Below are 12,747 nucleotides of genomic sequence, written 5' to 3' on the forward strand. Positions count from 1 at the left end.
AACGAGCAGGCCCAAGCAGGCGCGCTCGGGAACACCTGTGCACACGTTGTGCGCATGGACTTAACTGAATACGGCCAGTGATAAATCACCTGAGTGTGCGTATGTTAATTAACCTCCTCACTGCCGATGTGAGCATGGCACAGCCCCCAACACCACGGGATCCAGTGAGTTTGCCACCATCGCAGAACGAAGCCAGGACAATGACGGGTGACAGAACCTCAGGCAGAGGACCCGTATCCCCACCACCACACTGTCAGAGCTGCCCATCAAACACGCAGAGCTTGAGATGCAAAGCAACTCATGCTGCAGTCCACTAAAAAGAACAATCCCAAAAGGAAATAAGAAAACAATCCATTTCCAACAGCATCCAAAGGAGCTGCATGCAGGGGTGCACACCTGTGAGCCCCCAGCTCAGGAGGCTGGGGCAGGAGGATCACAAGTTCAAGGCCAGGCTGGAAGCTTAGCAAGACCTTGTCTCAAGATAAGAAATAAGAAGGGCTGGAACTGCAGCCGGTGGGTGGTGTGCAACTAGGTTAAATCCCCAGTTTCTTTAACTAGTGAAGAAGAAGGAGAGAATCATGCCAAGGACTGAAATTAACCAAGGAGACGAGAAACTTCTATACCCAACATTACGAAATGTTGCTGAAAGAAACTAAAGAAAACACAAATAAACGGAAGGACGTCTGTGCTCACCGGTCAGCCGTTTCGTGCCGCTGAAACACCCATTCCGCTCAAAGCAATCCACACTTCAATACGGCTCCCACCAAAGCCCAATGGCATTTTGTATGGAAATAAAAAACATCCTAAAATTCATCTGGCATCTCAAGGGACCCCAAAGAGCCACATCAGCCCTGAGCCAGGTTCCCCCTGCTCCTGACTAGACCCTGTTACACAGCAGCAGTAGTCAGCAGAGTGGTGTTGACAGACAGCTGTGCCTGTCAGCTTGGCTTCACTGTCACCACAGACCCCACACGAACAACTTAGCGGAGGAAAAGTTTACTGGCTCCTGGTGTCACAGGCTCAGTCCATAGACCGTCGACTCCACAGCTCTGGGCCCCAGGGGAGGCAGCACGTGGCGGAAGGGTGTGTGGAGGAGAGCGGCTCAGGACCTGGCACCAGGAAGCAGAGAGCTCTGCTGACCAGGGAGAAAACATTAGCGCCAAAGGCGGGTGCCAGGGACCGGCTCCTTCAGCACACCCTACCTGCCCGCGGTTACAGCCCACTTAATTGTCTCACTGATCCAGTCCACAGGTTACGCTGACCACCATAGCCTGGTCCTTTCACCTCCAAGAAGTCCTGCATTGTGTCACACCTGAGCTTTGGGGGACACCTTCTATCCAAACAATAACACAGACCGAGGGACAGAACAGAGTCCAGGAATGACCCCTCTGGTTGACTTTTGGAGAGGTGTCACGGCCACACCAGGAAGGACAGATGCTTCCCAAAGGATGCTGGGAAAGCTCACTAGCAAGAGGGATAAGGTGCGTGAAAGTCTCACCGCCCACAGAAAAAACTCAGCCACCACACCTGAGGCCTCACCGCCCACAGAAGGAACTCAGCCACCACACCTGAGGCCTCACCGCCCACAGAAGGAACTCAGCCACCACACCTGAGGCCTCACCGCCCACAGAAGGAACTCAGCCACCACACCTGAGGCCTCACCGCCCACAGAAGGAACTCAGCCACCACACCTGAGTACTAACCACCCACAGAAGGAACTCAGCCACCACACCTGAGGCCTCACCACCCACAGAAAAAACTCAGCCACCACACCTGAGGCCTCACCGCCCACAGAAAAAACTCAGCCACCACACCTGAGGCCTCACCGCCCACAGAAGGAACTCAGCCACCACACCTGAGGCCTCACCGCCCACAGAAGGAACTCAGCCACCACACCTGAGGCCTCACCGCCCACAGAAGGAACTCAGCCACCACACCTGAGGCCTCACCGCCCACAGAAGGAACTCAGCCACCACACCTGAGGCCTCACCTAACACACAGAAGGAACTCAGCCACCACACCTGAGGCCTCACCTAACACACAGAAGGAACTCAGCCACCACACCTGAGGCCTCACCTAACACACAGAAGGAACTCAGCCACCACACCTGAGGCCTCACCTAACACACAGAAGGAACTCAGCCACCACACCTGAGGCCTCACCACCCACAGAAGGAACTCAGCCACCACACCTGAGGCCTCACCTAACACACAGAAGGAACTCAGCCACCACACCTGAGGCCTCACCTAACACACAGAAGGAACTCAGCCACCACACCTGAGGCCTCACCTAACACACAGAAGGAACTCAGCCACCACACCTGAGGCCTCACCACCCACAGAAGGAACTCAGCCACCACACCTGAGGCCTCACCACCCACAGAAGGAACTCAGTCACCACACCTGAGGCCTCACCTAACACACAGAAGGAACTCAGCCACCACACCTGAGGCCTCACCACCCACAGAAGGAACTCAGTCACCACACCTGAGGCCTCACCTAACACACAGAAGGAACTCAGCCACCACACCTGAGGCCTCACCGCCCACAGAAGGAACTCAGCCACCACACCTGAGGCCTCACCTAACACACAGAAGGAACTCAGCCACCACACCTGAGTACTAACCACCCACAGAAGGAACTCAGCCACCACACCTGAGGCCTCACCGCCCACAGAAGGAACTCAGCCACCACACCTGAGTACTAACCACCCACAGAAGGAACTCAGCCACCACACCTGAGGCCTCAACACCCACAGAAGGAACTCAGCCACCACACCTGAGGCCTCACCTAACACACAGAAGGAAACCAGTCACCACACCTGAGGCCTTGCCCCACAGAATTCCTGGAGGAAAATGGAAACATCGTGACCTTGGCCATGATCTCACGTGACCCCGGAATCACAGGCAGCAGAGGCAACACAGATAAACGGGCTGTCAATTCACAGCTTCTGCGCAGGAAAGGAGACGATGGAGAGGTCAGAAAGGCATCCAGGAGTGGCAGAAAGTGTCTGCAAAGCACATCGGAGGCCAGGGCTGACGTCCTGCAGCCTAGCAGCCAAAGGACATGCTCCAAGTCAGGGATGGCCCGAGAGAGGTGCCACCCAGTGTGTGATCAGATGTCAACAGTGTCCGTCACAGGAAAGCACAGGTGGAAACCTCCGGGAGTCGTGCGCTTCCCTAGCACACGGCCCTGCGGCCCAGCAAACAAACCCAGTGCCCAGTGGAACAGGGACACTAGGCAGAGAGCTAGCAACCCCATTAGGGGCCTCTGGTGGGACAGGTGACCAAGCAGCCACTGGGAAACCCTCAGGGAGGCCCTGGCAACACCAGGACAGAACCACCAGAGGAGCCAGCAGGGTATGGAACTCGAGTACCGGGGCGGGTCTGCACACCTGAGCTCAGCAAGCACCCTCACCAGAGGCAAGAGAAGCAGCCACCTCCACGTCCTGTGAGGCAGGAACTGGCAGAGGGGCGAGGTTGTATAAGCAGCGGAAGGTTATTCAGCCCTAAAAGGAAAGTGCTGCAGACTCCTCCCGCGGAATTCACGTAATTCATGTAAAACAGAGAAAGGAAGGTGGCCGCCAGGGCGGGGCGGGGGTGCTGGAGGACGCAGAGGCCCGTCTGCAAGATGCGCGCTCTGGAGACCGCTCGACCTCTGTGTGCGTGCAGTTAACACTGCTCTACTTTAAAAGGCTGTCGATCGCCGATCGTGTGATGCTTATATAGAGGAAAGCCAGGCGGGTACCAAGAGGACGGTCTCCTGGCCAATGGCCCTGCCTCCTCCTGGAGGTTCAGCTCTGAGCCACGCATCCCTTCTCCCTCTGAACTCACTTGGAAGGGGCTTCCATCACGGTCATCCCGGCAGACGCCTCGAGGACCCTCCACCAGCAGCCCTGGGAGCCCTGTCGCTGCCAGCCCAGGCCTCTCAGGACCCAAGCCTGGTGTCCCTGGACGTCCAAGGCTGTCACGAGGGCTGGGGGTGCCACTGGCCTCATGGGCATGCACACCTGGGAACTCACGACCGAGAGCTCTGCTGACCCCTCAAGGGAGTGTTGCCAAGAGCAGCCTAAACTCGGGCTGGAGCGAGGGGCACAGCCAGCGGGGACACCTCCGGTGTGCCCGGCCCTACACTCTGGGAGGTGGGAGCAAACGGCCCTCCCCTGTCCAGCTGGCCGGAACAGGATGCAGTCAGAGAGGCAGCAGCTGAGGCAGCAGAACCGCCCTCTGCCACCAGCATAGACGCTGCCAAGGCGAGTCCAGGAGAGCCGTGGTTTCCAAGAGCAGATGGACCTGGCCGTCCCTTGCTCAGAGTGGCCTCCCAAGCTCCCGAGAGCAAAATCCAGGTTGCAGCCTGGAGCAGGGAGGCCTAGGCAGGCCCTCTGGGATCGGGTGCCCCTGGTATCCCTGGGCTGACCCCCCACACCTCCAGCCCGAGGCCCAGGCTCTTCCTGGACAGACCGACTTGTCCCTCCCTCAGCTTCGCACCCCCATGGCTTCATCAGGGCACCTGCCTGGTGTCACACCAAGTCCCTGCTGCTGGAGTGCAGGGACACCCCACAGAGGAGCCCAGGGGGCGGGGCAGATGCCGGTCTCTCTCCCTCAGCCTCTGGTCCCTCCGGATCTCAGGCCACCATCGGGACCCCCCAACCACGTGCTGGTTCACAGAGGGTCATTTCTGACTCTGGATGACATCCTGGTCAGCCTCAGGGGTCATGACGGGGGGAGGAACATGATTTTAGACACTGGAATCCAGGTGGGAGGTGCAGACAAAAGGGTTCATAGCCCCACCCACCCACCCTTGCTGTGGGTCAGGGGGTCACTGGCCAGGGCTGGCTGAGGGCTCCGGGCAGGACTGGTGCCTGGTCCTCAGAGCTGACTGTGAAGCACTGGCTGTTCATCATGGCCGTAATCACAAAGTCAACCATGTTCACTTAAATAAATCACGTTGAAACCAAAGGCAGTGAACACCCGGGAGTATCTGTCACAGCTCGGCCGCATCTGGAAAACCAGTGTGCATCACATCAACAGTGCCAATCAGCCCCAGATACCCTTCCACCGCGGAAATCGCCAGCAGCACAAACAAGGGCCTGCTTTGTCCTCGTGCTGACTTTCTAGACTTTCTAGAAAGCAAAGAAGAAAACCATTAGCAATGCTGGGTAAGGGTAAGTGAGCATGTCGCTGGCCAGCACACTGTGGCTACCTCGAAAGGGAGGAAGCGTGTTTTCCGGGTCGGAGAGCTGCTTTCCAATGAGAAAGAGGCCACCCGCCTCACGGATGCACAGCCAGGTCCCAGCGTCTGCTGACGCTGATTGCCACCTCACCTGGGCTGGTGAGAGGAGCCGCCAGCACTCCAGCCAGGTCGGCACTCACCTGTCAGGTGGGTGCCTCTTCTGCTGGACAGACAGTGGTCAGTGAGGGATCATGGTGGGATCACATGCCTAGTCACGCTTGATCAGCAGCCACAGCTACCGACCAGTCTAGGTCCTCAGGAGAAAGAGACCCCCAGGGACTGCAACAGGTGACCTCTATCAGAGGCCTGTCAATCACGCCAGGGGACTGGAGAGACCAGAGAAGAATCTGCAGACAGCAGCAAAGGCTGAACCGAGGCTGGCCCTGAGGAGGCCACCCAAGGCAAGCACTGTGGCCAGCTCCCAGGGACCAGTCCCTGGCCCTCCTGCCAAGGCTCCTCCTGCCTCTGCCACGAAGTCCTACAGGAGAAGTCCTGCAGTGCCCAGAACCAGAGCAACGGATGACCAGCACACACGGGTTGGTGATGGATACGGTGGTTCAGAAAAAATCAGTGCAGACATCTGTGAGGACCGGCAGCCTTGAGGAACCATCTCACAGGGACTGATGTCGCATGATTCCAAAATCCAGTGCCACTGGGCCTTCATACTAGCAAAATAAAAGAGGGCCTGCCCACACCTGTGCACACCCCTGGCGCCCTCTCAGAGCCCACTGCCCCGCATCACCAGCACACCCCTGGGCCGGGCAGGGAGTAAGTCGCCCGCACGTTTATGCCTTGCTCTTCTCCTGGTGTCTCCTGGTGACACTGCAGGTGTCCTCGGCCTGAGGTGCTGCTCACACCCCCCGAGGGTCCCAGTGCCACTAAGTACTACTGTCAGTGACCCCTGCTGCATTCCTGCCCCTGGAATGGCTGGAGGAGGCCCGAGGAGGCCAGAGAAAGGGTGGCCGCCCTCTTCCCTACCCCACCCCTGCCTCCCTGGGGAGAAGGAGGCAGGACAGAGGGTACCTGGGACTGACTTGTACCCACAGGAACTTGGGAAGGAGTTGAACCATCCCTGAAGGAGCTGCACCCCGCCCGTCCTGCTGCGGCCAGCGAGGACTCTGCACCTCTGAAGGCACCGTCCACAGGTGCATCTTACCCTTGACTCAGGACAGCCGAGGTCCTGTGCTCCGCAGGCCTCACATCTGAAGAGGAAGCTCGCGGCCATGAGCCCATTCCTGCACCTGCAGGCCCACCGCCTCCCGGTGAAACCCCAGTTCCCATCCTGCTCCCGCCTGCCTTGGGGTTCTGTGTCGCTCTGCAAGGATCCGGGCCCCTGGGCTCTCTGCCCTGCCTTCCACCAACAGCCATGGTTCTGGGTGGGCCAAATCCTGAACAGCTGAGCACGTCATGAACAGGTCCTGGATGTGCCACTCAATTAATCCATAGGGCCGCTGCAGGACACTCGGGGACCAGGCCTCTCTCCTGGGAGGACCGGGGTCTCTCCACCAAGTTGCTGGATGCATAATTTCTGGACTTCAGATTCCCATGAGAGTCTCCAGGGGCCTCTGTAGGGACTGCTGACTGTCCCAGAATCCCAGGTCTCCTGGCCTCGGCTGTCCACTACTCATGGAGTTCTGTGAGCTCTGCAGGCCCCGGGCAGCTCCGCAGCCGTCCCTGCCGCTGAGCTCCCAGCCAGGGCTCACGGAGGCTGCAGCCTGCCTGTGGGGGACCCCAGGGCTCAAAGCTACCCCTGGCTGCTGCCCCCACCGAGAGTTCTGCCACCTTCCTAAGGATCCTTGGCCATCCCTGTCCCCCATGCCCCTCCAGGCTGGGCTGCAGTCTGCAGGGGATACCTGCCACGTGCCCTGCCCAGCGCCCTCCCCTGGAGTTCTGTAGTGCCACTCCTGCCTCACTCTGGCTCTCGGGACAGGGTGGTGCACGTGGGGTCATCTGCAGATGGACACCTGGGCCAGTGTCTGGCTGAGGTCTGGCCACTTGGTCCCAGCAGAGCAACTGCACTGTCCTGGGAGGTGTGCAGGAGCTCACGCCACGGGAGGCTTGTGTCCTGCAGGAGGGACAGCCCCCAGGACGCAGCCCCCGCCAGCGGAGGGTCGCGTGGACACAGTCACAGGAAGTGAAGGCCCTGAGGGCGAGACTGCCACTCACACCCAGGGACATGGTGGCTCCAGACAGGACACCTCTGTCTGATGAGGACAGGCTGAGGGTCCTGCCCTTTCAGCTGTGCCCTGAACACTGACCGCAGCGTTGAGGACGGTGATGGAAGACAGCCCAGAGGGGACGTGCCATGGGATCCAGGGAAACCAGCCCTATTTGGCCCCTCGAGCTGGCCAAGCAACAGGGCCTGAGTGTCCGCCTCCTCGCCCCCAGTCCCTCCAGCTCGTCTGTGTCTGGGGAGCCTTGAGGTGGGGTCCACCTCAGCACAGGTGGCAGGTGGATCCCCGGGCGGCTCCGAACAAGTCCCAGCAAGGTCATCAGCACGCACAGCCCGACTGGTGTCCAGGGCAAGGCGTCCCTGCCCCGGCCTGCAGACTGCTTCCTCACCCCTCAGGGTGCTCCAGGGAAACCTGGCCACCCTCGGCTCCTATGGGTAAACTGAGTCTGGGCCGCCCAGCTGCGGCCTGCACAGCCCTAGCCGTGCCCTTCCCCAGCTGCCCCAGGGACGCTCCCTCCAGCCTGCAGGAGGACACAGCCCTGCTCCCCAAGCCCCCGCCGGGCCCTTCCGTCCACTCCCCCAGGACGCAGGCCCAGATCCCAGCAGCGGCCGCAGTGCTGGGAGCAAAACCCCATGGACGGGCCTGGCCGGCTCCCTCCCACCTCCCTGTGCTCCAAATCACAGGAGGGACAGCTGCATCCATCCTGGTGACAAAGGGCGGCCAGCTCAGAGAAGTGGCCTGCCCACCCGACTCCAGACGCCCCGAGTGGAGAGCCCGCGCAGCTGTACCAGGGCCCAGCACCTCCTGAGTCACCATCCCACCATCTCCGTCCCTGGGACGCGGCTCCATCTGTCACTCGGGTGGAAACAGACCGGCTCCCAGCCTCTGTCCACTGCGTGCACTGGACGGGTGGTGCTCACATGTGCGGTGGACGCACCCCTGGGGGCATCGGCGACCCACAGACCCAGGCAGGCTCTGCAGGGGAGCGAAGCCACAGCACTGCTGGACGCAGGGCCAATGGCCTTCTGTGAAGGCAGAAGTGGCAGCAGCCGGGGCGTCGGGGACCGTCTGGGGCTGTCCAGGGCTGTCCAGGGCTGTCCAGGGCAGCAGTGGCCAGTTGCTGCTTGGGCAGACCCGAGAGCCACCACTCGGTCAGGGTCCCATCCGAGGGGCTCGTCCTCCCTGGAAGGAGCCCGCACATCCCTCGCGGCCCTGGGTCCTCTGCCTTCTCTGCCCAGGAGCAGGGAAGCCATGTGGCCTGGACCACGCCCACCTGAGGAGATGTCCACTCCTGACCAGGAAATGCCACCACCCTGCGAGCCCTCCTGCAGCGCCCTGTCCCCTGGGTGGCAGATGCACCAGCGCCTCCAGGAGCAGAGGGCCCAGGGGCAGGACAGGGGTGGGGCCTGTCCCAGGGGAGGTGGGGACGGCCTCCCAGCTCCCAGAGGCCAGCGGGGCAGGGGGACTGTGCAGCGCCCCAGGCCGTCGTGAGGCTGTGGGATTGATTCACTCTGGGGCTCTGTGATTGTGTTGTGTTGTGGTGTGTTGTGTTGTGGTGTGGTGTTGTGTTGTGGTGTGGTGTGTTCTGGTGTGGTGTGTTGTGTGTTGTATTGTGGTGTGGTTTGTCTATTGTGTTGCTCTATGGTTGTGTTACATGATGTGGCGTTGTGTTGCATTGTGGTGTGGTGTATTGTGTTATGTGGTGTGGTGTTGTGGTGTGGTGCGGTGTGTGGTGTGGTATGTCTATTGGGCTACTCTATGGTTGTGTTGTGTTGTGTTGTGTTGTGATGTGGTTTGTCTATTGTGCTGCTCTCTGGTTGTGTTGTGTTGTGTTGTGTTGTGGTGTGGTTTGTCTATTGTGTTGCTCTATGGTTGTGTTACATGGTGTGGTGTTGTGTTGCGTTGTGGTGTGGTGTATTGTGTTATGTGGTGTGGTGTTGTGTTGTGGTGTGGTGTTGTGTTGTGGTGTGGTGTGTGGTGTGGTGTGTCTATTGGGCTGCTCTATGGTTGTGTTGTGTTGTGTTGTGGTGTGGTTTGTCTATTGTGCTGCTCTCTGGTTGTGTTGTGTTGTGGTGTGGTGTGGTTTGTCTATTGTGCTGCTCTCTGGTTGTGTTATGTGGTGTGGTGTGTTGTGTTGTGGTGTGGTGTGTGTTGTGTTGTGGTGTGTTGTGGTGTGGTGTGGTTTGTCTATTGTGCTGCTCTCTGGTTGTGTTATGTGGTGTGTTGTGTTGTGTTGTGGTGTGGTGTGTTGTGTTGTGTTGTGGTGTGGTTTGTCTATTGTGCTGCTCTCTGGTTGTGTTGTGTTGTGTTGTGGTGTGGTGTGTTGTGTTGTGGTGTGGTGTGTTGTGTTGTGGTGTGGTTTGTCTACTGTGCTGCTCTCTGGTTGTGTTATGTGGTGTGTTGTGGTGTGGTGTGTTGTGTTGTGTTGTGTTGTGTTCTGTTGTGGTGTGGTTTGTCTACTGTGCTGCTCTCTGGTTGTGTTATGTGGTGTGGTGTGTTGTGTTGTTATGTGGTGTGTTGTGTTGTGGTGTGGTGCGGTGTGGTTTGTCTACTGTGCTGCTCTCTGGTTGTGTTATGTGGTGTGTTGTGTTGTGGTGTTATGTGGTGTGTTGTGTTGTGCTGTGTTGTGTTGTGCTGTGTTATGTGGTGTGCTGTGGTGTGGTGTGGTGTGGTTTGTCTATTGTGCTGCTCTCTGGTTGTGTTATGTGGTGTGCTGTGGTGTGTTGTGGTGTGTTGTGTTGTGGTGTGGTGTGGTGTGTTGTGTTGTGGTGTGGTGTGTGTTGTGTTGTGGTGTGGTGTGGTGAGGTGTGTTGTGTTGTGGTGTGGTGTGGTGTGGTGTGTTGTGGTGTGGTGTGGTGTGTTGTGTTGTGTTGTGGTGTGTTGTGTTGTGGTGTGGTGTGTTGTGGTGTGTTGTGTTGTGGTGTGGTGTGGTGTGTTGTGTTGTGGTGTGGTGTGTTGTGTTGTGTTGTGTTGTGTTCTGTTGTGGTGTGGTTTGTCTACTGTGCTGCTCTCTGGTTGTGTTATGTGGTGTGGTGTGTTGTGTTGTTATGTGGTGTGTTGTGTTGTGGTGTGGTGCGGTGTGGTTTGTCTACTGTGCTGCTCTCTGGTTGTGTTATGTGGTGTGTTGTGTTGTGGTGTGTTGTGGTGTGTTGTGTTGTGGTGTGGTGTGTTGTGTTGTGTTCTGTTGTGGTGTGGTTTGTCTATTGGGCTGCTCTCTGGTTGTGTTATGTGTTGTGTTGTGCTGTGTTATGTGGTGTGTTGTGGTGTGGTGTGGTTTGTCTATTGGGCTGCTCTCTGGTTGTGTTATGTGGTGTGTTGTGTTGTGGTGTGGTGTGTTGTGTTGTGCTGTGTGGTGCTGTCTCCTGTGTGCTGCTCACACACCAGGGAGCCTGGCAGGGCACGCAGGCTGGAGTGGCCTCCTGGTGTCCCTGGCAGGCTCCTGCTGTCCCCCACTTGGCTCTGGAGTGTCCAGCTCCAGTGGGAGGGAGCGGGCAGGGCCTCTCCTCCCGGGGCTGGGAAGGGGGTTCCTCCCCCAAGCCCCAGGTCCACCCCGTGCCAGGGCAGCATCGGGGTTGCCTGAGCTGAGGGGCTCTCAGCTGGGTCCAGGCCCGAGGACAGCAGACGTCGGCTTTGTGGAAGAATTGGGGACGTGGCCACAGGGCTGGCAGCACCGTCTCCACCAGTCCCCCCGCCAGGTGCAGACGCCACCCAGGGCATCCCTGGCTCCTCCAGCACCTCAGGGTCTCGCTCAGCACCAGGCACTGGGGGACTGTCCCCTGGTCATCAGCCATCTGTCCACAGCTCTCGACTGAGACGTCCTTCCTGGGCCCTGGCCCTTGAGGACTCTGCCCGTGGCCCTGGTTTCTGAGGTACTCATGGCCTCTCTGCTCTGTGGACAGTCCAGGCTTGGCTGAGACAGGGACAGAGATGCGCTGTGTCCAGTCCTCAGCGGGAACCACCCGCAGGATGCTCAGCACACCCTGATGGAAACCCCGGCCTCTGCGGGTCCCTGACAGGCACGTGTCCTCACCAGGGGCAGTCATCCCAGGGCTGGGGATGCAGGTTGGGGCCTGGACCGACCCTCAGCACCCGAGGACGCCGGTGCCTCCAGGAGGAGGCGGCCACGCGGGTCATGCCCAGCTCTGCCTGCAGCTGGGCCGTCACGTCCCAGGTCCTCAGCCACAGGACACACGAGGTCCAGGAAGCACAGGCACTGGGTGCCAAGGAGCCTGTCCTGGTGCCACCCCTGGTCTGTAGGTGACCACAGTAACAGTGACCGCAGCGGCTGCTCCCCACACGGGGACACCTGCGGGCCGCTTCCCGGCTGCTCCCAGGGCCCAGAGGCTCTCCTCTCCCAGAGCGGGAGCCGGGGACGGCTGGGGCCCTCGGTGACATCCAGGGAGATGGCGAAGACTCCCTGTTGCCGGGCTCCCAGCCAGGAAGAGGTTTTCAAAGGGGTTTCACTGTGACATTCACAGCTTCCCTCCAAAACCCAGATCCCAAAGCAGCACGAGAGGTGGTGAAAGTCAGCACCAGCCAGCGAGGATGGCAGCTGGGAGAAGGGGAGCCCGGAGGTCCTGCCAGCTCTGTCATCTGGGCTCCTCTGCCTCTGAACCTGGAGAACAGAGCGGGGCAGAGGGCAAGAACACTAGGGCCTTTGTTTGGACCCCAGGGTTTTGCTATTCTTTTGACTGAAAGGGCATTTTTCTCTCCCTGAGGCTCCAAAGCTCTTAGAAATCCAGAAAAGGAGGTGGAGGAGGGAGCGGATGAGCTAACTGTGAAGGCCTGAGAGGCCGAGATGCAGTTTGGAGCCTCCTCTACCAACACCCCATTGTGTTTAAACAATTCGCTTCCTCCGCCTCCGAGCCAGCCTGCTCAGATGGCAAGCCGAGACAGCCCAGCTGGTCACGTGGCAGCCAAGATGCTTGTGTGTCAGGAACACGCTGGCAAAGGCGGCCAAAAAGCTGGCATCCACGGCATCAGGGTGGGGAGGCTCCTTTAAAGAAAGGCCGCATGGGGGCCGGAGGTACCATCAGCGGCAGGGCACCTGCCCAGCACGTGCAAGGCCCTGGGTTCCGTCCCAGCATCACAAAAAAGAAAAGGAGGAAAGAAAAACAGAGAAATGCATTTCTCATGTCTGCACCGAGCACGGTACATGAAGCTCCTCAGCCATGGCAGGATGACCCGGGGCCAGAGGCCTCCAGCCGGCCAGGGGCCTGCGACCTCCGACAAGCTACCTAGCACCTCTGTGAAAAACTGACACGACCTAGTACCTCCTTCTGCGCAGCTCTGGGCAGGACCGGCCGACACCCCTGCGGGTCTGCCTGGTCCGCCGGGCGGTG

This window comes from Sciurus carolinensis, chromosome 8 (assembly GCF_902686445.1).
Source record: "Sciurus carolinensis chromosome 8, mSciCar1.2, whole genome shotgun sequence".
NCBI classification, from domain to species: domain Eukaryota; kingdom Metazoa; phylum Chordata; class Mammalia; order Rodentia; family Sciuridae; genus Sciurus; species Sciurus carolinensis.